Source organism: Hemiscyllium ocellatum, chromosome 9 (assembly GCF_020745735.1).
Source record: "Hemiscyllium ocellatum isolate sHemOce1 chromosome 9, sHemOce1.pat.X.cur, whole genome shotgun sequence".
In the NCBI taxonomy this organism is placed as follows: domain Eukaryota; kingdom Metazoa; phylum Chordata; class Chondrichthyes; order Orectolobiformes; family Hemiscylliidae; genus Hemiscyllium; species Hemiscyllium ocellatum.
The window spans coordinates 15,704,144-15,727,958 of record NC_083409.1 but is presented as its reverse complement, the minus strand read 5'-3'; positions in this window follow the sequence as shown (position 1 = coordinate 15,727,958).

Genomic DNA, 23,815 nt, shown 5'->3' with positions numbered 1-23,815 from the left:
ACGGTGTTACTGAGGCTGTTTATTCTTTCCTGGGATGTGGGTGTCACTGTATTTGTTCTCCATCCCTAACTGCCCTGAAACTGAGTGACTTGCTCGGCCTTTCAAATGGCAGGTAAGGGTCAGCCACATTGCTGGAGTCCTGGCAGAGTCAGACATCTACAACAGGTCTACAAGAACAAGGCTCTTTGGCCCAATGAGCCAAAGCCAGTCAAAACAACCACCCACTATTCTAATTCCATGTTCCAGTACTTGGCCCGTAGCCCTGTATACCTTGGCATCACAGCTGCACATCAAAATACGTCAATGTTATGGGAGAGCTCCTGCCTCAACCACCCTTACAGGGAGTGAGTCCCAGACTGCCACCACCCTTCAGGTCAAAACGTTTTCCTTATGTTCCCTCTTAACCTTTGGCCATTTATCTTTAATCTGTACCCCTCCGATCATTGATTATAATATAACCCCATGTCACCAAGTCTCCCTTTATTGACACATGAACAGTCCTTGACTGTAATGCCTCAGAGAGAGTCAGGCACCGGAGGCTCAGGGTCTCTGACTCTCAGCATGTTTATGTCAGTGAGGATTCTCCTTGTTTTCTCCTGGTAACGATTTGAGATTTTCTTGTGTAACCCAGTTGGGATTTCTTTAATGGCATTGAATCTCCCACACGCTCCCACCTCTCTTGATGCTCACCCTTGTCTGGTTAATTCTTCCCATTTCTATCTCTTTTTTCAGTTCATCCCATTTCAGTAAAGTCTGTGATATTTCCAGGGAGGATGTGCTCTGGAAACCGCTATTGACAAACTCACTGCCCTTCAATGGAAGGAAGGCCAATGTTTGCAGCAAGCCTGGACTGTGCCCTTGTGTACCTTGTCTGAAGGATTCCATGTGATCTGTCAGCCTCCATCCCAGCCTGATAACCATCTCGGACATTGGAAGGAAATGCCCAGGGAGCAGGTTAACATGGTGTAAAAAACCTTACAGCTGAAGCTTCAGTGTTTGCGCTCAGTGTGTATTATCACTTGCTCATTGCTCCCCTTTTACATGATAATGGAGAGAGAACTCTTGCTGGTGCAGTTTTTTTTAATCATCTCAGGATATTGAAAGCTGTGAGCACAGTGCAGTCACTTTCACGGACAAGATGGTGAGTCCAACAGACAGGAAACAAATGACGAGATAAATCTATTCGTAGAGTCATGGAGATGTACAGCACGGAAACAGACCGTTCAGTCCAACCAGATATCCCAAAACCCAATCAATCCCACCTGCCAGCATCCGGCCCATATCCCTCCAAACCCTTCCTATTCATACACCCATCCAAATGCCTCTTAAATGTTGCAATTGTACCAGCCTCAACCACTTCCTCTGGTAGCTCATTCCATACACATACCACCCTCTGTGTGAAAGATTTGCCCCTTAGGTCTCTTTTATATCTTTCCCCTCTCACCCTAAACTTATGCCCACTCGTTCTGGATTCCACAACCCCAGGGAAAAGACTTTGCCTATTTATCCTATCCATACCCCTCATAATTTTGTAAACCTCTATAAGGTCACCCCTCAGCCTCTAACGCTCCAGGGAAAACAGCCCCAGCCTGCCCAACCTCTTCCTGTAGCTCAAATCCTCCAACCCTGGCAACATTCTTGTAAATCTTTCCTGAACCCTATCAAGTTTCACAACATCTTTCTGATAGGAAGAGACGAGAATTGCACACAATATTCCAACAGTGACCTAACCAATGACCTGTATAACTGCTACGTGACCTCCCAACTCCTGTACTCAATACTCTGACCAATGAAAGAAAGCATACCAAACACCTTTGAGCAGGATACCCGAGAGAATCTCTTCAGAATGGGATATTGTCGAGCCCCCTGAGGTGGGTTTGGGGGTGGTCAGGGTGTGGTGGTGGTGGAACCTCAAATGATGGTGCCAGAGACTGTGCAACTTTCAGCAGTGCACCCCGGTCTCAGCCTGGATTCTGTGCTCTCATTTCTGAGGTGGCTTTCAATCCGATGACCATTTTGACGATGAGGCAGGAACATTGCCCATGGAGCCACGGTCAGTAACAATGTAAACTGTGTGGCTCTGAAAGCCTGAGTCTGCATCTCAGCTCGGGAGGATATCAGCTCATTCATCAAATCTGTTTCTGCCCCTCTGCAGGCTGACCAGGCTGCCGGTGCCTTTCCAACACTCCCACGTTTCCTCTTGTGTCACAGCTCATTCTCCTGAGGGATCGTTGTGCTCAGAGTCAAAAAATGTGGCGCTGGAAAAGCACAGCAGGTCAGGCAGTTGTGCTCAGGCCGAGGACATGACCTTGTCCCTCTGTCAGATCCTCTTCGAGAAACCCATGGCTCACCACCGCCCTCTCCAGGACAGTTAGGGAAGGGCAACAAGCAAGGATGGAAATGGGGGCGCGAAGAGTAAATAGAACATAGAACATAGAAAAATACAGTGCAGTACAGGCCCTTCGGCCCTCGATGTTGCGCCGATCCAAGCCCACCTAAAGTACACGAGCCCACTTTCCTCCATATGCCTATCCAATGCCTGTTTAAATGCCCATAAAGAGGGAGAGTCCACCACTGTTACTGGCAGGGCATTCCATGAACTCACGACTCGCTGAGTAAAGAATCTACCCCTAACATCAGTCCTATACCTACCACCCCTTAATTTAAAGCTATGCCCCCTCATAATAGCTGACTCCATACGTGGAAAAAGGTTCTCATGGTCAACCCTATCTAAACCCCTAATCATCTTGTACACCTCTATCAAGTCACCCCTAAACCTTCTTTTCTCCAATGAAAACAGCCCCAAGTGCCTCAGCCTTTCCTCATATCATCTTCCTACTATACCAGGCAGCATCCTGGTAAACCTCCTTTGCACCCGTTCCAGTGCCTCCACATCCTTCCCATAGTATGGCGACCAAAACTGCACACAATACTCCAGATGCGGCCGCACCAGAGTCTTATACAACTGCAACATGACCTCAGGACTCCGGAACTCAATTCCTCTCCCAATAAAAGCCAGTACGCCATATGCCTTCTTCACAACACTATTTACCTGGGTGGCAACTTTCAGAGATCTATGTACGTGGACACCAAGAACCCTCTGCTCATCCACACGACCAAGTATCTGACCATTAGCCCAGTACTCCATCTTCTTGTTACTCTTACCAAAGTGAATCACTTCACACTTACCTATATTGAACTCCATCTGCCACCTTTTTGCCCAGCTCTGCAGCTTATCTATATCCCGCTGTAACCTGCCACATCCTTCCTCACTGTCAACAACTCCACTGACTTTCGTATCATCCGCAAACTTGCTCACCCAACCTTCTAGTCCCTCCTCCAGGTCATTTATAAAAATGACAAACAGCAATGGTCCCAAAACAGATCCTTGTGGAACACCGCTGGTAACTGCACTCCAAGATGAACCTTTACCATCAACTATTACCCCCTGTCTTCTTCCAGCCAGCCAATTCCTAATCCAAACCTCCAACTCACCCTCAATGCCATACCTCTGTATTTTTTGCAGTAGCCTACCATGGGGAACCTTATCAAATGCCTTACTAAAATCCATATACACCACATCTACCGCTTTACCCTCGTCCACCTCCTTAGTCACCTTCTCAAAGAATTCAATAAGATTCGTGAGGCATGACCTGCCCTTCACAAAATCATGCTGACTATCCTTGATCACATTATTCCTATCCAGATGTTCATAAATCCTATCCCTTACAATTCCCGCTAAGACTTTGCTCACAACAGAGGTAAGACTCACTGGCCTATAGTTACTAGGGTTATTCCTACTTCCCTTCTTGAACAAGGGAACCACATTTGCTATCCTCCAGTTTTCTGGCACTATTCCTGTATTCAACAAGGACATAAAAATCAAGGCCAATGGCTCCTCCCTTGCTTCCCAGAGAATCCAATGATAAATGCCATCAGGCCCAGGGGACTTATCTATATTCACCCTTTCCAGAATTTCCAACACCTCTTCCCTACATATCTCAAAGCCACCCATTCTAATTAATTGTGACTCAAGATTCACACCGGCAACAATGTCCTGTTCCTGAGTGAATACTGACGAAAAGTATTCATTCAGTGTCTCCCCAATTTCTTCAGCCTCCACACGCAACTTCCCACTACTATCCTTGACTGGACTACTCCTCATGCAACTTCCCACTACTATTCCTACCTTAGTCATTCTTTTATTCCTGACATACCTTTAGAAAGCCTTTGGGTTTTCCCTAATCCTACCAACCAAGGACTTTTCATATCCCCTCCTTGCTGCTCTTAGCTCTCTCTTTAGATCCTTCCTGGCTACCTTATAACTCTCAATCACCCTAAATCAACCTTCACGCGTCATCTTTACATAGGCCGCCCTCTTCCCTTTAACAAGGGATTCCAATTCCTTATTAAACCACGGCTCCCTCACATGACCCTTTCCTCCCTGCCGGACAGGTACATACTTATCAAAGACACTCAATAGTTGCTCCTTGAACAAGCTCCACATATCGATTGCACCCTTCCCATGAAGCCTACTTTTCCAAGTCACGCATCCTAAGTCATGCCTCACCGCATCATAATTTCCCTGCCCCCAGCTATAACTCTTGCCCTGTAGTGCACACTTATCCCTCTCCATCACTAGAGTAAAAGTCACCGAATTGTGGTCACTGTCCCCAAAGTGCTCACCTACCTCCAATTCTAACACCTGGCCTGGTTCATTAGCCAGAACCAAATCCAGTATAGCCTCACCTCTTGTTGGCCTGTCTACGTATTGTGTCAGGAAACCCTCCTGCACACATTGGACAAACACCGACCCATCTAACGTACTCGAGCTATAGCTTTCCCAGTCAATATCTGGAAAGTTAAAGTCCCCCATAACCACCACCCTATTACTTTCACTCTTCTCCTGAATCATCCTCGCAATCCTTTCTTCTACATCTCTAGGACTATTAGGAGGCCTGTAGAAAACTCCTAACAGGGTGACCTCACCTTTCTTATTTCTGAGCTCAGCCCAAACTACCTCAGATGGCGAGTCTTTATCCATCGTTCTTTCCACTGCTGTAATACTATCTTTGACAAGCAATGCCACACCTCCCCCTCTTTTACTCCCACCTCTGACCCTACTAAAACATTTAAACCCTGGAACCTGCAGCAACCAATCCTGCCCCTGTTCTACCCATGACTCCGAAATAGCCACAACATTGAACTCCCAGGTACCAACCCACGCTGCAAGTTCACCTACCTCATTTCGTATACTTCTCACATTGAAGTATACACACTTCAAGCCACCTTCCTGTTTACAGGCACCCTCCTTCGAGATTGATGCCATGTTCCTAACCTCCCTACACTCCAGGTCCTGCACCCTAAATCTACAGTCTAGGTTCCCATGCCCCTGCAGAGTTAGTTTAAACCCCCTGAAAGAGCACTAGCAAACCTCCCCTCAAGGATCCTGGTGCCCCTCAGGTTCAGGTATAGACCATCCTGTTTATAGAGGTCCCACCTTCCCCAGAAAGAACCCCAGTTATCCAGAAACTGGAATCCCTCCCTCCTGCACCATCCCAGTAGCCACGCATTTAACTGCTCTCTCTCCCTATTCCTCGACTCTCTATCACGTGGCACGGGTAACAAACCAGAGACAACAACTCTGTTTGTTCTAACTCTGAGCTTCCAACCTAGCTCCCTGAAAACCTGCCTAACATCCTCATCCCTCTTCCTACCTATGTTGTTGGTGCCAACGTGGACCACGACTTCGGGCTGCTCCCCCTCCCTCTTAAGGACCCGGAAAACACGATCAGAGACATCACGTACCTTTGCACCTGGGACACAACATACCAAACGTGAGTCTCTCTCGCCCCCACAAAACCGCCTATCTGTGCCCCGAACTATCGAGTCTCCAACAACTATTGCTCTGCTTTTCTCCACCCTTCCCTTCTGAGCAACTGGGACAGGCTCCGTGCCAGGGGCCTGAACCCCATTGCTTACCCCTGGTAAGTCATTCCCCCCCACAAGTATCCAAAACGGTATACTTGTTCTTGAGGGGAACGGCCGCAGGGGGTCTCTGCACTGGCTGCTTCCTCCCAGTCCCCCTCTGATCACCCACCTGTCTGCAATCTTTGGAGTTACTACTTCCCTAAAGCTCCGATCTATGACCGCCTCTGCCTCCCGAATGATCCGAAGTTCATTCAACCCCAGCTCCAGTTCCCTAACACGGTCTTGGAGGAGCTGGAGATGGTGCACTTCCTGCAAGTGTAATCAGCAGGGACGACCATGGCATCCCTCACCTCAAACATGTAAAGTGCTGTTCTCTGCAGTTTGGGGGCACACTTTGACAGCCATTTGTTAGATCTTTGAGAGTAATTCATTTTTTGCTGATCCCAGTGTCAATCTGAAGGATACTCCCCCTTTCAGTCTGACAAACCAGGTTCACCCATGTCATGGCTCTGTTTCTGGCCGAGACTCCAGTCTTTCAAAGAGATGAATTCAAGCCTCACCAGTTTGGTCATTTGAATTATACGCCATTTATTTTGATTTCTCCTGGGATGGGGGTGGGGTGGGGGGGGGGTGTGTTGATGTGTCGGACCTTCCCTAATTGCCCTGGAGAGAGTGGTGGTGAATCAAATTATATCTAGGAAGCAACTGACTGATGTTGCACCGATCCAAGCCCACTTCACCTACACTAGCCCACTATCCTCCATATGCCTATCCAATGCCTGTTTAAATGCCCATGAAGAGGGAGAGTCCACCACTGTTACTGGCAGGGCATTCCATATGCAGGACATATGGACTATGCCAGTATTGGGTATCACAAAGAACGTTTCCTCCATCAAACACTTTCCAGCACACTCTCTCCAACTTGCTTGACTCCTTATTGATTTTTCGACATTGTCCCTGTTCCCTCACTCCGTCCCGGTCCCAGAGGAATTGCTGGCTGGAGTTCATGACCTTACTCTGTGTGAAGGTTGGTGTGAAGTGAGGCCAGTGTGTTGGAGCTTGGGCCCCTGCCTCAGGCCCAGGTGTAGGGGCCTGTTCAACAATCTGCATATTGTCCTTTTTCTCTTTCTGAATGAACTGGATCAAGTTGCAGTAAGGATCTGGCAACAAGGTGTCTTGTCAAAAATGTTTCCAGCATTGGATATAGAACTGGCTGAGTCAGAGGAGACAGAGGGCAGTGATGGGGGGGATGGTTTTTGGAATGGAGGGCTGTGATTCCTAGTGTCCCACAGGGAGCAGTGGTGGGAACTCTGCTGTACGTGGTCTACATAAATGACTTAGAGGAAAGTGTAGCTGGTCTACTTAAATGTTTACCGTTGATACAAAGATTGGTAGAATTACAGGGAATGAGAAGGATTGTCAGAGGATACAGCAGGATATAGATCAATTGGATGCATGGACAGAAAAATGGCAGATGTAGTTTCATCCAGACAAATGTGAGGTGATGCATTTTGAAAGGTGATGTACAGGTGGGAATTATACAGTGAATGGCAGAATCCTTTGGGGTATTGATATGCAGAGGGATCTGGGTGTGTATGTTCACAGATCACTGAAGGTGCCAGCACAGGGAGGTAAGGCAGAAAAAAGGCTTATGGCCTGCTTGCCTTCATTGGAAGGGCATTGAGTGTAAGGATAGACAAGTTATGCTGCAGCTTTATCGAACATTAGTTCGGCCACACTTGGAATATTGCATACAGTTCTGGTCACCACACCATCAGAAGGAGGTGGATGTTTTGAAGATGGTGCAGAAAATGTTTACATAGATTTTGTGTGGTATGGGGGATTTTAGTTCTGAAGAAAGGTTGAATAGACTGGGTTTGTTTTCACCAGAATGAGAGAAAATGAGGTGTGACCTCAAAGAAGTTTATTAAGTTTTGAATGGCATAGGTATAATGGAATATATGAGGCTTTTTCCCAGGATGGAGGGATCACTTACTCGGGGACAGAGGTTCAAGGTGCGGGGGAGAGGGGAATTTAAAAGAGATGTGCGAGGCTAGTATTTTACACAAAGGGAGTTGAGTACCTGGAACACACTGCCAGAGGAGGGGGTGGAAGCAGACACAATAGAAGTATTCAAAAAATACCTGCACTAATGCATGAATAGGAAGGGAATAGAGGGATACGAATCCTGTAGGTGAAGACAGTTTCAGTGAGGAAGGGCAAAATGTGTCAGCACCAGCTTTTAGGGCGAAGGGCCTGTTCCTGTGCTGTATTGTTCCTTGTTCTTTGGTCCCTGCTGTTGAATTGGATTCTCGGGAGCCAGCTCTGTATGAAGAGGCTGTGCTCATTCTTTTGTTGGAGTTCATGGGGCAGTGCTGCTTCCTTGCTACGTCACTGATCAAACCAACAATGCGGAAAGCCTCTTGATATTTTAAATACACTGTCTGCAGGAAAATGTTTGACCGAGGTTTTAATATTGTTCAATAAGATAATGACATCAATACACCAGTGTTGTTTACGGCTGGGAACATTTAACATCATGGACCAAGTTTTAAATGGACCCTCACTCGTGATAATACAGTTTTCAATGTTTCTCTCCCCTTACGTGTTGTGAAGAGGTTTGCAAACATGTTTTGATGAGGATAGTGCATCTTCAACACCATATGATGGAGTGGGTGGCTGTTTGAATTCTCACTTGTGATAATACAGTTTTAAATGTGTCAGTGTTGCTTTCCCCACTCTCTGGGGGGTGTCGCTGTCACTGTCTCCACCCCACCCTTCACTCTCGGGTTAATACCATTTTTAGCATTCTTTCTGTCTGAGAATGTCCCTATTCTTGTCCCCCCTCTCTCAGGGACAGGATGGGTGTTTCACACGCCCCTGGTTTGTTAGTTCCATTTACTCTCTTGTGAAATTGGTAATCCCTGTTTTACTCTGGTAACAGTGAGTTAAAGCCCGGCACAGTTCACCCTTCATCTCCATCATATCTCAGGGCCTAACGTTGGTCAGCACTGTCTGGCTCCAGAACAATCCCACCACTTCTCGCAATTTTCTCTCTTTCCTATCTTTACTGAACACCTTGTATCCAGGAATCCCCAAGGTCAAAAATCAAACGAAACTAGATTATAGTCCAACAGGTTTATTATAGGACATAAGCCTCACCCCTTCTTCAGGTGATCAGAGGAGCAAGCAAGGTGTATTCAATCAACAGAGAAAACAAACTCTGTTGTTCATTTCCTTCTCGGTTGACTCTGTTCTCCTAAATGACATGAACAAGAGACAAGGCAAGAATAAAGAATACAAGGACACCACCGGTGACCTCCTGAAATTCATAAGAAACCTCATCCAGCACTTTGATGAATACAAAGAGAATGTGAACAATAGTTGGTGGCAATATTTTCCTGCTTTTTCAAGTTTTAGCATTGATTCAAAGCAGAATGAGTCTTTCTTTCTCCTTCCCTCCTTGAAACTCTTGCTGAGATGATCAAACCCAGCAACAGTTCATGTGAAGGGCTGAGAGGATTGTCTCATGATCGAGAGAGGGGACTGGGTGAGGAATACGATTTATCCTCAGATTCTCTGGAAAGCCAGGAGGAGATTGCAGATCTCATCCCTGGAATTTAGAAGGTTGGGAGGAGATTTCACTGAAACATTTCAAATTCTCCAGGGGCCTGACAGGGTAGGTTTTGGGAGGATCTGCCCCTACTTGGGAATTCTAAAGCAGAGTCCCAGTCTGGGAATAAGGAGTTAGACGTTTTGATCGCCGATGTGGAATGGGTGTCACAGTAGCTAGCACCACTGCCTGACAACACCAGGGACCTGGGTTCGATTCCACCCTCAGGCAACTGTCTGTGTGGAGTTTGCATGTTCTCCCCATGTCTGTGGGGGGTTCCTCTCTCTCAGTTCCAAAGGTGTGCAGGCTAGGTGGATCAGCCATGTAATGCTCCAGGGATCAAAGAGGGAAGTGGCTGTGGGTGAGATGCTGCTTTGCCTTGATGGGCTGAATGTCCTTCTTCCACACAGTAGGGATTTGACGATTCATCATTGCTGTGGTCTGCAGTGATATGTCAGTTAGTATGACACCAGGGCAGCAGTCTAAAGTACTTTAGTGGGTTCGATGGGATTTTCCCCAAACAATTGTCATCATTAGACTCTTAATTTGAGATTTTTAAATTTAAATTCCACTCCGTGCCTTTGCCAGGATTTGAACCCAGGTGCCCCAGAACATGACTTGGCTCGCTGGATTAACAATCTCGTGATGATACCACTAGGCCATTGCCTCCCCATATGTGGGTGATCTCTATCTTGAATTTATTCAAATTACTAAGTATTGACTAAGTATCTGGAGATGAGTATTCCAAAGATTCCTCTGAGTGAAGAAATCAATAGAATCCCTACAATGGAAACAGGCCATTCAGCCCATACCGCCTCTCCAAAGAGCATCCCACCCAGACCCACTCCCCTATAACCTTGCATTTCCCATGGCCATTCCAACGATCCCATGCATTTTTGGACTGTGGGAGGAAACCAGATCACCTGGAGGGAATCCAGGCAGACACAGGGAAGAATGTGTAAACATCACAAAATCAGCTGCCCGAGGGTGGAATCAAACTCAGGTCCCTGCCAGTGCGAGTCTCTGTGCCACCCCACTTGATTCTGGGCAAAAAATGTTGACATACCATGTGATGCCCAATCCTGTAAATGAATTAAAAAAAGATGAGTCAAGCTTTGGCTAGGAGTGTGATGGGTTACTCCCCACATGCCTGGATGGGCGCAGCTCCAAAAACAGTCAAGAAGCTTGATATCATCCAGTACAAAGCAGCCTGCTTGATTGGCACCACATCTACAAACATTCACTCCCTCCACCACTGATGCTCAGTAGCAGCCGTGTGCACCATCGACAAGATGCACTGCAGGAATTCACCAATCTCCTGAGACAGCACCTTCCAAACCTACGACCATTTTCATCTAGAAGGACAAGGGCAGCAGGTACACAGAACACCACTAACTACAAGTTCCACTCTAATCTACATAGCATCCTGATTTGAAAATATATTACTGTTCCTTCAGGGTCGCTGGGTCAAAATCCTGGACTTCCCTCCCTTAGGGGATTGTGGGTTTATCTACAGCACATGGACTGCAGCAGTTCAAGAAGGCAGCTCACCACCACCACCTTGCAAAGGGCAGCATTGTGGGTCAGTGGTTAATGCTGCTCCCTCACAGCGCCAGGGACCTGGGTCAAATCCACGCTGGGACAACTGTCTGTGTGGAGTTTGCACATTTTCCCCATGTCTGAGTGAGTTTCCTCCACACAATCCATAGATGTGTAGGTTAGGTGGATCAGCCATGCTAAATTCATGTCGTGTCCAGGAATGTGCAGGCAGGGTGGAATAGCCATGGGAAATGCAGCATTATAGGGATGGGGCTGATCGAGATGGGATGCTCTTTGGTGGATTGGTGTGAAGTTGATGGGCTGAATGGCCTGCTTCCACACCATATGATGATTCTATGATTTTCAAGGGCAACTAGGTATGTGCAATAAATGCTGGCCCAGACAGCAGCACCCATGTCCTCAGAGTGAATGTTAAGCAAAAACACCATCTTCACCACTTACTATTCCAATAGTCTTTGTGTCAATGTGGAACTATGATCCTCATTAATACATATAGTAAGTAGTTAAGGCCTCACCACAGAATCCTTGTGGAACACCACTCATCACTTTCTTCCTCTGTTGTCTGTCACTAAACCAGCCTCTGAACCAAGTCAAACATTCATCTTCAATCCCATGGGTTTTAATATTAGTCAGCATCCTGTTTTGTGGAAATTATCAAGTACTTCTGAAAGTTAATAACTCTATAAGTCCTATCAACTCTTTTATTTAATGCATTTGGTTTGTTCGTCAGAACCTACCCGCCACAAATCTATGTGGGCTATTTCCAATTCTCTATATGTTCATTCTCTCGGCTGTTAATTATAGATTCCAATGGAACCCTCAAAAGAGATGTTAGATTGACCAGGATATAATTTCCTCGGTTCCCTCTCTAATCTTTCCTGAACCCGTGCAGTTACAGCAGGATATTTTCCAAAATAAAGGAATGGTTGCTTCTTTGGAACCTGATGGGAAAAGCCTCTGAAACTTATTACCCCCCCCCCCCCCCCCCCCCCCCCCACTTCCTTTAAACCCCTAAGGCCCTGCAGATCTGTCAGCCTTTAGAGCTGCTCGCTTTCCAATGCTGTTTTCTGGCATGTATCAAGTTTTGCAAATTCCAGTCTTCAATTCATTATTAACCTCCCTGGAATGGGAGCTGCATTATCCCGTTCCTTGACTGTGAAGACTGACACAACGAATTATTGTACATATCAGCCATTTTCTTAGTCTTATTTATGGAATTCCCAGTTTGTTTTTAAAGGGCTCACATTGCACCGGAGCCCCATGATTTTCTAATTTTCATGTAAAACATTTGTGTAATTCTTGTGACCCCTTGCAGGTCTCTTTCTCCATCACTTTCTGTAACTCTTGCTTCCTTTTTGTCTTCCTTTGCAGTTCTTCATATCTTCCTTCAGTTGCCTGAATTCTCGATGATATTCTCACATTCGAGTGTTCTCGCCTTCAGTTTTCTGTTTTCTCTCACTTATTTTGCCAGCGATGATGTGTTAACAAGTGGGGACTTGTTCCATTCTGAGCTGAATTCATTTGTAACCATCTCCCCATCTCATTGGGAGTCTGATCTGACAATTGTGGCTGACACCAATCTCTGTTGCATTCTGTTTTCTGCGAGGTGGGTGTCATTGGTATAGATCAGAATTTGTTACCCAAGACTAATTGCCCTTGAACTGTTGGCCTTGCTGTGGCCTCTCAGAAGGGGCTGGAGTCCCATGAAGTCCAGACTGGGTAAGGCTGAGGCTGGACAGCAATCAGGGATCATTATCGTGGTCACCATTAATGAGGCTTGCTTTGTGATTTGAATTCAAATTCCAACACTTGTCACTGAGGGAGATAGTGCAGTCCGATATATTGTGGCAGGGCCTCTGTTTTGTATCTCACCTGAAAGACAACAGCTCCTTCAGTTTTTCAGTGTCAGCCTTGACTGTGTGTTCAACATCGGAATTAGGAGCGGGAGGAGGCAATTCAGCCCTTCGAGCCCGCTCTGCCATTTAACATGACCATGTCTGATCTTATCCTGGTCTCAGCTCCTCTCTCCTGGTCTGCTCCCCATCGCTCTTTATCTCACTTTTCATCAGAAACACATCGTTCTTGAACCTGTTGATTGATTCTGCCTCCACTGCAATCTGGAGCATTGAGTTCCACAGATTCACAACCCTCTGGGAGATGTAGTTTCTCCTTATCTTAGATTTGAACCCAGCTCCTCTCACTCTATATTGATGACCTCTTGTTCGAGACTGTCCCAGAAAGGGGAGCATCGATTCAACGTCCACCTTATCAATCTCCTTTCACATTTTCTCTCCCTCAATCAGATCCCTCCTCCTTCTTTTGAACTCCAGTGAGTACAAGCCCAAGCTCTTTACCTGGTTCAAGCACAGCAGGTTAGGCAGCATCCAAGGAATAGAAAATTCGACGTTTCGGGCATAAGCCCTTCATCACATTTTCAGCTGTGATCTCCAGCATCTGCAGACCTCATTTTTTACCCAAGCTCTTTACCTACTCCTCGTAGGACAGCCCTTTCATACCTGGAATCAGTCTGGGGAACATACGCTGAACAGCCTCCAGTGTCACCACATCCTTCCTCAAATAGGGAGAGACAATTCCCCCAGGTGTGGTCAGAGAAATGCCTTATAGATGCTCAGGTTTATAATATATGTTCAACGCTTGATCAGATGACCAATGGACGAGGAGTGAGAGATGGGGTTTATTTAGATAAATATAAAGCTTTGCGTTTTGGTAAGGGGAAAATCAGCCTTCATCTCTCCAATGAAAACAGCCTCAGTTCCCTCAGACTTTCCTCGTAAGACCTTCCCTCCATACCACGCAACATCCTTGCAAACCTCCTCTGAACTTTTTCCAAACCTTCCACATCCTTCCTCTCATGTGATGACCAGAACTGTATGCAATACTCCAGGTGTGGACTGACCAATGTCTTGTACAGCTGAAACATGATATTGTGGCTCCAAAACATAATCCCCCTGTCAATAAACACCAGCCCACCATGTCCCTTCTTGACAATCCTATCAACCTGGGTGGCAACCTTCAGGGATTTATGCACCTGAACATCGAATTTTTTTTAAATTTCAAAATATACTTTATTCATAGAAATAAATCTTTGGTACCTGTACAATTTGTCATGTCGTTCATAGATATATACATTGCATGTCTTAACATTACGAAGAACAGATTGAGTTAATCGAATTTACAGTTATCGTATTTACAGTTCCCTTTATTAACCATCCAGTCTCTTATTCGTCGATGGGAGAGATGCATCAGGATTCATCTCTCCCACCTCCTTTATCTGCAGCTCCCCCAACACCCTCCCCAGTCCTGAAGAAGGGTTACAGTCAAAACATTGACTTCTCCACCTCCTGATGTTGCCTGGCTTGCTGTGTTCTCCCAGCCTCCTGCTTGTCAACCTTGAATTCCAGAGTTTGCAGGATTTTTTTTGTCTCTAATCATTTCAGGGGCCAGGATGAGTGTGAGGAAGTTGGGTTTTGATGGAACTTACCCACAGAATGAAGTCAAAAGAAGCAAAGCAAGAAAGGCAAATGGATCAAACTCGAGAGAGCAAATTGTGAGCAAAAAGTAATTATTACCAGTTTAGCAATTGCAAAGCAGAGAGCAACAACATTTCGAAAATGTCCTGTCCCAGGGAATGTCTGAGGCAGAGAATATTTCACCTTTTCTCGGAAAGGTGGAGAATTATTGGATGTTGAGAAGCTGCTCTCTCAGACTTCAGTGACTGACAGAAGGATGTGTATAGTCTGTGGATTCTGGAGACAGATCACTGAGATATTCCTCACTCCCATCAAAACCAATCTTTATTCTGACATCAGTTTCTATTCATTATAAAGTATCCCCCCCTCCTCCCCCCACACCCCACAGTTTCAGGGAGGACATTTCACACCCACCCCCCATTTCCCCACATGAAATCAAGAACCAAACTTGCCCCCATTCAGGATTGCCCTCTGAATGTGGTGTCAGTGTGCTAATGCTGTGTCTGAATGAAAGAGCCACCGTGGAATCTGGGACTGAATCCAAGGGGTTTCTGAGCCCCCAGCAGCGTCCCTGCTGTGTGAGGGTCTGTTTGGATAAGATTTCAGCCCCATGGGTTCCCATTGATACTAGAGCCATGGAGTGAGATTGCTGGAGCCACGTGTGAACTGAGGAACACAACAGTCAGGACAATGAGCTGCTCTGGAATCCACCCTGAGCCCTGGATGATCCTCACTGAGATGTCCCAGGGGCTACAGAATATGACAGCAGAAAGTGGAACCAGTTTATCATTGATTTCCCTCCCCAGCTGTGACTCCCAGACTGAACATTCTCAATCTGACTCCAGGGACACACGGGGCAATTCCATCTCATTGGAGGAGGAAAGAAAACCCAGGTTTAATTTATGGAATATTTATTTCCCGAACCCTGTGGAATTGTGATTCTGAGTAACAAGATCCTGTCGGTCATATTCATCAATACAGGGTTCCCAGTGGCTCTGGCTCCCAAACAGTTGATTTGAATTTCTTGGTTTGGGATCTTGCTGTGCCTAAGGGATGGGCAAGCATCGATGGGGAATTTCCATCAGATTATTGTGTTCCCCATTGTCCCCTCCTGCCTTCCTTCTTTCCTCCATTTATTGGGAAAGATTTCCTTGATACCCTGCATTCCTGCTGAAAGTGCCCCTTCTGGACACAATGGTAGCATTGCCCTCCTCCTCCGGGGACCCCATTGCCCCCTCGATGCTCCCCCTCTTTCTCCAGGTCTTGAAGTTGGAGGTTGACGCTTCACACACCCTTTCCCGAGGCTTCAGCTCGGGCCATTCCCAAAGCACACAGAGACAGAGACTGAATCTTCTTCATCTTTATTCCCTTTTCCAGATTGACAACAACAGAAAACAGTCAGCAATTAACAGCCCAGACAGAGGAAGCCGCTCAAATTCACAGCCACAATGGAGCTTGAGGAAAACACTTGTGGAGATTTTCTCAATAACATGAGAATCCTGTCCCTTTAAACAATGACAAAATCTTAAATGGGAACTGGCAGCTGAGCAGCAAGGAGATCTGGTTTACTGAAGTAGAGACTTCTGAAGTTCACATTATTTTTGTACAGCTGACAGTCTTCAGCATTTTTGAGAGGTTTGACTTGGTATCACAGGACATCACTGCCCCAGTCAAACACTCCCAGAACAGGGTCAGCATGGGGTTTGATACGGAGTAAAGCTTCCTTTTGATGATCGCAATGACCTGCCATAACCCTTGAACCTCAGAAGTGTCTCTGAGCCAGGCCTGAAATGGAAGAGAGGTGAAATTCAGTGCTGACAATGACCTTTGTCCTGCCAGCTCAGCCCTGTTCTATTTAAAGTTGTGTCTCCTCTGTGGACTGTCTCAAACACTCTACACACATTCTGATCTCCTGATGCTCTTGCTGAGGGGAGAGGGGAGGGTCACGTGGGTGAGGGCACAGGAGAAGTGAGCGTTGGACTCTCAGTCAGACCCAGAGAGGGTCAGCAGGCTGCTGACACTGTAGGTGCTGTCCGAAGCTCGCAGGTAGTTGCTTTTTTTATTTCAAAATATACTTTATTCATAAAAATAAATCTTTGGTACTTGTACAATTTGTCATGTCGTTCATACATTGCAATAAATCTTAGGTACCTGTCATGTTGTTCATAGATATATACATTGCATGTCTTAACATTACAAAGAACAGATTGAATTAATCGAATTTACAGTTATCATATTTACAGTCCGTTTATTAACCAACCAGTCTCTTATTATTTAGCTGTGGCTTCAGCGGAACCCACCTAGTGAGTGGGTGCCCTGTTATACGATAGCAAAGGAACCTTCTTTAATCCCCAGTTTATGGGATTACCATTGTCCATTTGACTGTCCTGTCTCTGGGGTAGCTGTCTGCATCCCCCTGGTGAGCACGAACTGCTGGACCTTCGTTGGGCTGAGGTAGCTATCCAGCTCCTCACTGGGGTCATTTACCCGCTCTGGTGTCATTGAGCCAAGGCAAGGGTCCGCACCATCCAGTTCTGTCAGAGGATCACAGCTTTCAGTTACCTGGAGTTGTTGGGCAGTGGGTACCTCCTGGTTCTCACTGGGTGGAGGGTGGACTTCAGGGGCCCGTTGTTTCCTGGTTGGGAGGAAATGCCCTCCTCTTTATCTATGGCGCTTTGTCTCTTCTTCTGGTGGTGATGACCTTCTTTGCGCTCGTCTTCCCCATTCGAAGAGCTGGCCGTCTCTCCCTCGTGCAGCTGTCTATTCCCCCTTTGCTGGGAGGCTTTGGGGGCCTGGCAGGATTTCCTCTTCCTGTTTTTAACAGGTATCCACTCCTCTGCCTTCTCAATTACCTCCTCCTCCATTGCTTCCATCTGCCCAGCTCGAGCTAGGATCAGCTGCTGTGTCTCTCCACTGGCTGCTGCCTCCTCCACTCCAGCCTGTTCTTCTTCTGGGTACCACCAGTCTCCGTTTCCCTGCTGTCTGGGTGGACCTTGCTGGTCTTTGGGAATCCACGACTCACATTGCTACCTCCAGCCATCTGTGCGTAAGTGGGGCCCCCGCCTCCCCCGTCTTGGGCAGGTCTTGTACATGTGGCCTGCCTCTCCGCACAGGTTGCAGCTCTTTGCTTCCTGACAGTCCTTAGTCAGGTGAGCCTCCTGTTTGCAATTCCTGCAGATGGTCACCTTACAATCCGCCACCATGTGTCCCGCCTTCCCACAGGATCGGCACACTTTCGACTGCCCTGCATATGTCAGGTAGCCTCTGCTCCCTCCAATTGCGAAGCTCGAGGGAGGGTGGAGAATTTCCCCATTACCATCGACCCTCAGAGTTACCCTGACCTGCCGCTTACTAGTCCAGATCCCAAAGGGTAAAAAATGAGGTCTGCAGATGCTGGAGATCACAGCTGCAAATGTGTTGCTGGTCAAAGCACAGCAGGCCAGGCAGCATCTCAGGAACAGAGAATTCGACGTTTCGAGCATGAGCCCTTCATCAGGAATAAGGATCCCAAAGGGGTCAATCACATCGGTGGCTTCTCGCTCAACTTGGATCTACCTTCCCAGGAAGGTCAGGACATCAGCTGCTGGAACATAGGGGTTGTACATATGGATTGTAACAACCCGACTCCGCTGTGCAGGAAGCACACACAATGGGATCGCCGACAAGATGGAGAATAGTGGCTCCCCCTCCTTCTCCTTGAAGACCTTCAGGAGCTGCTCGCACTGCTTCACACTTCTGAAGGTCACATCAAAGTAGCTTGCACCAGGAAAATCCTGCAGGCAGTACATATCTTTTTTTTTATTTCAAAATTATACTTTATTTGTAAAATATTCATAAAATAATTTGATGAACTGTACAGTTGGTAATGCCATACATATGACAACATTTACATACACTGCTCAGAATTATCGTTATTGTATACAGGTCTGTGCATTTCTCGCTCATATGCCCATATATTGAGCTGAGGCGTCAGCAGAGCCCAAATGACTGCATGTTCTTCAGACAGGCAGATGTTAAACGGTGGTCTTTCCCCACCGCGCCTTGGCAGCAGCTGCCCCAAGCTTCAGCGCGTCCCTCAGCACATTGTCCTGGACCTTGGAATGTGCCAGTCTGCAATACTCAGTCGGGGTCAACTCCTTCAGCTGGAAGATCAACAGGTTTCGGACCACCCAGAGAGCGTCCTTCACCGAGTTGATGATCCTCCAGGCACAGTTGATGTTCGTCTCTGTGTGCATCCCGGGGAACAGGCCGTAGAGCACGGAGTCCCGCGTCACGGCGCTGCTCAGGACAAACCTCGACAAATACCACTGTATTCCTCTCCAGACTTCCTCTGCATAGGCACATTCCAGAAGGAGGTGTGTGACAGTCTCGTGCCCCCCCACAGCCGCTTCGAGGGCAGCGTGCGGTGTAGCAGAGAGTCCGGGCGTGCATAAATGATCTCACAGGTAGAGCCCTTCACACCACCAGCCAAGCCATGTCTTGGTGCTTGTTGGAAAGTTCTGGCGATGAGGCATTTTGCCAAATGGCTTTGACAGTCTGCTCAGGGAACCACTCAACAGGTTCTGCCCTCTCCTTTTCCCGAAGGATCTCAAGGACGCTACGTGCTGACAACTGCCTGATGGACTTGTGGTCAAAGGTGTTTTTCTTCAAAACTTTCTCCACGAAGGACAGGTGGTATGGAACGGTCCAACTACTCGGAGCATTCCGCGATAGCGAGGCCAGGCCCATCCTTCACAACACCGGGGACAGGTAGAACCTCAGTACGTAGTGACACTTGGTGTTTGCGTACTGGGGATCCATGCACAGCTTGATGCAGCCACACACAAAGGTGACCATCAGGATGAGGGTGGCATTGGGAGTGTTTTTTCCCCCATTGCACTGGTCTTTGTACATTGTGTCTCTTCGGACCCGGTCCATCTTTGATCTCCACATGAAGTGGAAGATGGCCTGGGTGACTGCGGCAGCACAGGTTCTGGGGATAGGCCAGTCCTGTGCCAAATATAACAATACTGAGAGTACCTCACACCTGATGACCAGGTTTTTCCCCACGATGGAGAGCGACCATTGCTCCCATCTGCCTAGTTTCTGTCTCATCTTCCTGATCCACTCATCCCAGGTCTTAGCGCACGGTACCCAGCCCCCCCGAACCAAATACCCAGCACCTTCAGGTGGTCAGTCCTGATGGTGAAGGGGATATAGGATTGGTCAGTCCAGTTCCCGAAGAGCATGGCCTCGCTCTTGCCTCGGTTTATCTTGGCCCCCGAGGCCTGTTCAAACTGGTCACAGATGCACAGGAGTCTGTGCACGGACAGCGGATCTGAGCAGAAAACGGCGCCGTCATCCATGCACAGGGAGGCCTTAACCTGTAGGCCCCCGCTGCCAGGAATAGTCACCCCTCTCAGGCTCGCATCCTTCCTGAGGGACTCGGCAAATGGCTCTATGCAACACACAAACAAGGCAGGAGAGAGTGGGCAGCCCTGCCTGACTCCAGATCTAACTGGGAAGCTATTTGATTCCTACCCATTGATTGAGACTGCACTGACAATGTTGGTGTAGAGCAGTCTGATCCAATTTCCGATTCCCTCCCAAAGCCCATTTTGGAGAGGACATCCATCATATATGTACGCGATATCCGGTCAAAAGCTTTCTCCTAGTCCAGGCTGATGAGGCAGGTGTCCACCCCCCTGTCCTGCACGTAGGCGATCGTATCCCTGAGGAGTGCGAGACTCTCAGAGATTTTCCTGCCCAGTACAGCACAGGTTGGTCAGTGTGGATCACCGCTCCCAGAACAGACTTGACCTGGTTGGCGATGACCTTTGACAAGATTTTGCAGTCTGTGTTTAACAGTGAGATCGGTCTCCAATTTCTAATTTTGTCCCTCTCCCCCTTCTGCTTGTAGATGAGGGTGACGAAGCCTTTCCTCATGGATTCACTCATGGTACCTGCCCGAAGCATACTGACATACACCTCCAACAGGTGCCAGCCAATAAAGTCCCAAAGAGCGGAATAGATCTCGACCGGTAAGCCATCGCTTCCGGGAGTTTTATTCTTTTCGAAGGACTCGAGGGTCCTGGTCAGCTCATCCAGAGATAGCAGCTGGTCCAGCCTCTCGCGTGTTCAGTCATATAGGACCTCTGTGATAGAGGACAGGAACGACTGGGAGGCCACGCTGTCGGTTGGCTTCGCATCATACAGACTGGCATTGAAGGATTAGCTGATCCTCATGACATCAGCCTGAGATGACGTTACCGAGCCATCTTCTTCCTTCAGGCTGCTGAGCACGGAGCTGTCTTTGTGCACCTTCTGGAAGAAGAAACGTGAGCACATCTCATCCTGCTCCACTGAGCGGACCCTGGACTGGAAGATGATCTTGGAGGCCTCCGAGGCAAAGAGCGAGACTTGCTGGCCCTTCACCTCCTTGAAGTCCTCCGTGACATCGACCCCCAACGTCTGCAGCAGGAGCAGGTTCTGCATACTTTTCTGGAGTTGGGACAGTTTTCCCCGCCTCTGTCTCGCCTCCTGAACACCTTTGAGGATGAAGAACCTCTTGATGTTCCCGTTTACTGTTTCCCACCAGTCTGCTGGAGACTCAAAGAGGGGCTTCGCAGTTCTCCAACCTGCATAGTCCCTCTTCAGCTCCTCAATGTTTCCCAGGGTCAACAGTTTTGTGTTCAGCTTCCACGTTCCCTTGCCCGCCCGCTGCTCGTCCTGCAGTTGACAGTCAGCCAGCAGGAGGCAGTGCTCAGAGAAGAACACCGGTTTGACGTCGGTGGTTCTGACCGAGAACGTTCGGGACACAAACAGGTAATCTATCCTTGAGCGGATAGACCCGTCTGCTCGTGACCTGGTGTATCTACGCTGCGCTCCATCTGCAGGGGTGCTGAAGACATCGTGCAGCTTTTCATCTTTTACCGTGTCCATCAGGGCTCTGGACGTGGCGTCCAGTTTACTGTCTCCCCCGCCGGATCGTCCATCTGCATCAATGATACAGTTGAAGTCTCCGGCCAGAATGACCGGCCTGGACGTAGTCAGTAACAGTGGAAGCTGCTGCAGGACGGCCAACCGTTCACTCTTACCCACTGGGGCGTACACGTTGATTAGTCTTACGGGAGCGTTTCTGTATTTAACATCCGTGACGAGGAGACGCCTGCCCACAACCTCCTTAACCTCGGAGATGGTGAAGTTGCCTCCCCGCAACAGGATCCCGAGGCCTGAGGAGCGGTTATCGTTGCCCCCGACCAAACTGACGGCCCATGGGCCCACATGCTTGACCACCTCCTGTAACTGCTGAGGTGCGGTATCCCACACTTCTGCACAAACAGGATGTCGGCTTTGACGCTGGCCAGGAAGGCCAGCGTAGAAACGCATCGCGTAGCCGATTTGATGCTACGCACGTTGATGCTGGCAATTTTAAACCCCATTTTAACAGTTTACAGGTTTACCGGTGTCCATTTGCTGCTGGTCTTGTCCCTCTGGGGTAGCTGTGTGCATCCCCGTGGTGGCGGCAAACTGTTGGACCTTCCCAGGACTGAGGTGGCTGTCCAGCTCCGCACTGGGGCCATTACCCCACTCTGTTGTCTTCGTGTCGGGCCCGTGGTCCGCACTGACCAGTTCTCCGTCTGACAGCAGGGCCGTCATAGGACCGCTGCTCCCAGATACCTGGAGCTGTGGGCCGGTGGGTATCTCCTGGTTCTCACCGGGTAGGGGGAGGCTTTTACCCGTCCCCTCGGAGGGATCGTCCTTTCCTTCTTGGGCGGTGCTGCCCTTCTTTCTCCGCACGGCGCTCTGTCTCTTCCTCTGATGACGACCCTTCTTGTGCCCGTCCTCACCATCGGAAGAGCTGCCTACGTCTTCGTCTTGTAGGTGTTGCTTCCCCCTTCGCTGGGTGGCTTTGGGGCCCCCCGAGAGGTTTTCTCTTCCTGTTTTTGACTGTGATCCAGTCCTCTGCCTCCTTTGATTCCTCCTCTTCCATTTCCTCCATCTGCCTTAAAGGAGCTTGGATCGGCAGCTGCACCTCCCCGCTGTCTGCCGTCTACTCCGCTACCGCCTGCCCTTCCTTCTGGGTGCCTCCAGGCACTGTTTCCGTGCTATTTTCTGGTGCCTTGCTGGTCTTTGTCGGTCCACGGCTCATATTCGTGTTGCCACCTCCGGCCATCTGTGCGTAGGTGGCGGCTCCTCGTCTTGGGCAGGCCTTGTACATGTGGCCCGCCTCTCCGCACAGGTTACAGTTCTTGGCCTCCTTACAATCCTTGGTCGGGTGGCCTTCCTGCTTGCAGTTTTGGCATACGGTCACCTTACAGTCGGCCGCCATGTGGCCTGACCTCCCACAGGTTCGGCACACCTTCGGCTGCCCTGTGTACGTCAGGTAACCTCTCTTTCCTCCGATGGCGAAGCTGGAGGGTGAGTGGAGGATGTTCCTGCTGGCATCGACCCTCAGGGTTACCTTGACCTGTCCTTTGCTGGCCCAGATCCCAAAAGGATCAACCACATCGATGCTCTCTCCTTCAACCTGGACATATCTTTTCAAGAAGGTGAGAACATCTGCTGCTGGGACGTAAGGGTTGTACATTTGGATTGGAACAACCCAACTCCTCTGCGCAGAAAGAACATACACAATGGGACTACCGACAAGGTGAAGAACAGAGGTTTTCCCCCTTCCTTCTCTTTGAAGACCTTCAGGAGCTGCTCACAATGCTTCATACTCCTGAAGGTGACATCAAAGTAGCCAGCCCGAGTGAAATCCTACAGGCAGTACTTTTTTTTTATTTCAAAAATATATTCTATGCATATTTTATGAATAAAGTAATTTGATACACTGTACAATAGGTAATGCCATTCATATTTCCACATTTACATACACAGCTCCGAATTATCATTATTACATACAGATCAGTGCATTTCTCACTCATATATTGAGCTGAGGTGTCAGCAGAGCCCAAATGACTGCATGGGCCCCCTGCTTTTCTTTAGACAGGCAGGTGTTAAACAGTGGTCTTTCCCCACCGCGCCTTGGCGGCAGCTGCCCCAAGCTTCAGCGCGTCCCTCAACACGTAGTCCTGGACCTTGGAATGTGCCAGTCTGCAACACTCAGTCGGGGTCAACTCCTTCAGCTGGAAGATCAACAGGTTTCGGACCGCCCAGAGAGCGTCCTTCACCGAGTTGATGATCCTCCAGGCGCAGTTGATGTTCGTCTCGGGGAACAGGCCGTAGAGCACAGAGT